Source organism: Oratosquilla oratoria, chromosome 38 (assembly GCF_046742065.1).
Source record: "Oratosquilla oratoria isolate Oo_2021 chromosome 38, ASM4674206v1, whole genome shotgun sequence".
NCBI lineage: Eukaryota > Metazoa > Arthropoda > Malacostraca > Stomatopoda > Squillidae > Oratosquilla > Oratosquilla oratoria.
The window spans coordinates 640001-645000 of NC_134814.1; the positions used below are offsets into that span (position 1 = coordinate 640001).

At 35.5% G+C, this 5000-nt stretch overlaps 1 protein-coding gene across 1 annotated transcript in view; it reads left to right on the forward strand.

Annotated features, from left to right (window-relative positions):
- Window positions 1-5000, forward strand: part of LOC143019717 (atrial natriuretic peptide-converting enzyme-like) — a 171110-nt gene that overhangs the window by 113331 nt on the left and 52779 nt on the right. The window lies entirely within an intron of this gene.

Genomic DNA, 5000 nt, shown 5'->3' on the forward strand with positions numbered 1-5000 from the left:
AGGTTACTTTGCTAGTATAACAGCCCTAAATCCTTCTTAGTGATTAAAAACAGTGAAGTCAGCACTACTATATAGAATGTCAAAAACATGGTGAGGGTAAACATTTCACATTGTAAGTACTCTGCATCGTATGTAATATTGTCCATTGTCAAAATATGTGTCATTTATTTTTGGTAATATTTTACTTTTATAAAAATAGATCACATGGCTACATTAGGTGATTCTCATCCCTGTAAGGCAAGAAGGTTAATAAGAACTTTAGAAAACCTTATGCAAAAGTTGAATAACTGTGAGAGTGCTGTCGTTTTCAACTACAGGGGTTGGACAAAATGTGAACTCCTGCCAAATACACAATATTTATTTATTAATACGGTGTTCAGCCACCATTTTCGTGTAGAACAGCTGCAATCCTTCGCGGTATGAATTCGTAGTGTCCGAATAGTTTCTAACGGAATGTTGTCCCATTCTTGTACCAAAAAATTCGCCAATTGGTGCAACGATATTGGAGGTGGAAATCTGTTCCTCACACTCTGCTCTAAAACTCCCCATACCGGTTCAACTATTTTGAGTTCTGGCGATTGTGCAGGCCTGGGAAGATCTTTGATGATATTCTAACGCTCTACGAATCAAGACTGAACCTTTTTGGCGGTGTGTATGGGCGCATTATCGTCTTGGAATATGACTGTGGCAGCAAGACGCTCATCATAGTAAGAACCTCATCATTGAGGATGTCGAGATATTCGTTTGCAGTCATCCGGCCTGTGATGTGAATGAGAGGACCAGCTGAATATCACGATATAGCCGCCCAAATCATGACGGAACCGCCCCCATGCTTGACTGTAGGAAGCAGGCAGTCCGGATCGTAGGCCTCCTTTGGGGTTCTCCAAACATAAACCCTCCCTGCCGTTCGTAGGGAATAACGTGAACGCTGATTCATCGGACCATACCATATTCTTCCAATCATCAAGTGTCCAGGTTTTATGTTCGTGGCACCACTTCTTTCGCAGCTTAGTGCTGGCATCTGTTATAAGGGGTTTCGCAGTTGCATCCCTGCCATGAATATTAGCTTTGAGAAGCTCCCGCCGTACTGTTTCCGTCGACACAGGATTCCTCAGGTGTGTGTTGAGTTCTGCTGTCACTTTTGCCGCGGTTGTTTTTTAGGTTGTCGTTAGGTCACAATCCTTTTTGATGGTCGTCAGTCTCTGTCGGATAACTTTTGGATTTTGCCCACTATTCCCCTTCGCCGATGATGTTTTCCCATGTTTTTGTGTATGCTGCTGTCATTACCGTGGATACTGTCGCTCGTGAAACGCTCAACAGTTCAGCTGTTTTCGTCACCGACGCTCCCGCTAAGCGGGCGCCAATGATTTGCCCTATTTCGAAGTCTGAGAGATCTTTACACCGGTCGCTCGCTTGCTTCTTGTAACCGTCTCAGACCAAAGCGTGTAATGCATTGAAATATAACCTACGAGGCCTGATACGTAAACTGTGCAATACATACGCGGCGCATTATTTACCTTGAAGCAGTGTTGCCAACATGCATCATGATGTACTATTTTGTGTGGTCTTCATATAATTTTGTCCAACCCCTGTATATGTGCATACAAGAGAACTTGCTCCCTTACTTTTATCTATCTATCTATATATATATATATATATATATATACTTATATACATATATATATATATGTATGTATATACACGAGTATATATTATTATCGTTATTATTACTTTTTAAAGAGAAAAGAGTAGAAAGTTTTGAGAAAAAGATGGGTCACAGGCACACTTTGCAAGCCTTGTTCCATGTCTCTGGGCCCGGCGGCGGCGGCAGAAGATTTTGTTCGTGTGCGGTAGGACGTCACGCGCTGATGGGGTCGGTGCATTCACTCGGCAGCTGGGATGATGTCTTCATGGAAGGAAAAAAAAATCTGACGTCATAACTTCATCATAACGTCTTAACGACGCCATTACTAGACATAATTCTAGACATCACGGCATCCTGAGACAAAATTTCTCAAGTGCCCGCCCCGCTCTGTCTTTCTTTTTTTTCGTGTCTGTTTTAGTGCTTTACTTTCCCCCCTCTCCACTTAACAGCGTATTGCGCGTTTGCTAAAGTTATGAAGTTATCACACACACACACACACACACACACACACACACACACACACACACACACACACACAGAGAGAGAGAGAGAGAGAGAGAGAGAGGGGGAGAGAGAGAGAGAGAGTGAGAGCGGGAGCCATATTTGAATGAACGTTTGCATAAACCCTCCCCCAACGCAGCTGCGTCGGCGTCTTTTTTGTTAAGCAAATGAATCCCCCCCTCCACCTCCCCCCTTCCCCCATCGTTCTCTGCGCACCCCCCCCCCCGGCTTTACGCGTTGGCGTTGTGACGCTCCAAGGAAGAGAAGAGGGGGGGGGGTGAATCTGGCACCGTATGTTAAGAAGGGGTGAAGACGTCACCTTTTGAGAGCAGCAGTGCCTCACCGTATAACTGATGGTGTGGCAGTCGCCGGGCGAGTTGATTCAGATGCAGGTCCTCTAGTTTGAGAGGGTCCGACCTACAGCACACACCTATCACCTTGCTCAAGGGAGGCAGTGACGGTTTGTGGTATCGGTGAGAGCTTTTCGCGCCTGGAGCGCATCGTGCACTCAAACCTCAAGTGTGGGAGGTCACGACACTAACCACAACATTAGCAAACCCTTTTTACATGCACACGACCATATGGGCGAGTGTGTACTTGTGTTTGTGTGTGTGTGTGTGTGTGTACGTTTTGTGTGTGTGTGTGTGTGTGTACGTTTTGTGTGTGTGTGTGTGTATGTACGTTTTGTGTGTGTGTGTGTATGTGTGTGTGTGTGTGAGAGAGAGAGAGAGTGTTCTTCTTTTTCTTCTTCTTCTTTTTCTTCTTTTTCTTCTTCTTTGCGTCCCTTTCCTCATAGTCCTTATTTTAGTGTTCTATCTCGTCCACCTCCTTTTTCTCTTTATATCTTCTTTTGATTGATCAATGGCATTGGTGGCAGGGGAGGCTAATTAAATTCCCCGACCCCTCAGTGGGGTTTAGTTAGGTTGGGTTGTGTTGTGTTGGCGACCCTCTACATAGAATTTAAACGCACATACATACATATACTATATATATATATATATATATATATATATATATATATATATATATATGTACATATATAGGGAAAGGGGGAAAAAGCCTTGGTATATGTATGTATGTATATATATATATATATATATATATATATATATATATATATATATATACATATATGTATATGTATACATATATGTATATATATATATATATGTATACATATATAATATATATATACATATATATATGTATACATATATAATATATATATATACCTATATGTATACATATATAATATATATATGTATATACATGTATACATATATATGATATATATATTATATATATATATATATGTATACATATATTATATATATATATATATGTATACATATATATGATATATATGAATATATATATATATATATATATATATGTATACATATATATGATATATATGAATATATATATATATATATGTATACATATATATGATATATATATAAATATATATATGTATACATATATAATATATATATATACATATATATATGTATACATATATATATATATATACATGTGTGTAAAAATATATATATATACTGTATATATACATATATGTATACATATATATAATATATATATATACATGTATACATATATAATATATATATATATATATATATGTATACATATATATGATATATATATGAATATATATATATATATATATATATGTATACATATATATGATATATATATAAATATATATATGTATACATATATAATATATATATATACATATATATATGTATACATATATATATATATACATGTATGTATAAATATATATATATATACTGTATATATACATATATGTATACATATATATAAATATATATATACATGTATACATATATAATATATATATATATATGTAAGTATACATATATATATATATATATTAATACATATGTAATTATATATACATATATATATATATATATATTAATACATATGTATATATATATATATATATATATAATATGTATGTATACATATATATATATATTAATACATATGTATATATATATATATATAATATATGTATGTATACATACATACATACATACATACATACATATACTGTGTATATACATATATTATATATATATATATATATATATATATATATATGCATATATGTCTAAACAGAAATGTAGTAGCACATTTGTAAATGACACACAGGAACCCACAGTCGGAGAAAATAAGCTTCGAATAAAGAAGAATCCTATATTTCGGCTATCAACATTTCCTGAAGAGGGCTACAGTTGACAGCCGAAATATAGGATTCTTCTTTATTCGAAGTTTATTTTCTCCGACTGTGGGTTCCTGTGTGTCATACATATATGTATGTATACATACATACATATATATATATATATATATGCTGGGACATTGTGACAAGTTGATAAAGTTGGAAAAAGAAGTTTATCTCCGAGATTTTTTAGCTTATTCCTGACCGGTTTCGCTTTATGCTTCTTCACATTCCTCTGAAGAAGCATAGAGCGAAACTGGTAGACCCAGAGCAGTTCATGATCCCTACATCAAAATTCTTAGATCATATGCTGATCTAGTGGGAAGAGCTACGAGTCCTGATTGGATGTCCTGATCAATTCTATGCACATATGATCTGCATATGTATTTATATTTTGCCGCACCTTTTCTATCTCTAAGTCAGAGCGCTGCAAGTAAATTAAAAGTGAGAATTACCTTACCTTTCTATCTATACACAGTGAGGTTAAGCCAAGTCATTCATTAAACAGGAACCAGATTCAACGTTCCAGTATGTATTATAATCGTTGACAATGCCAGGCAGAATCTTGTGAATGCAGAA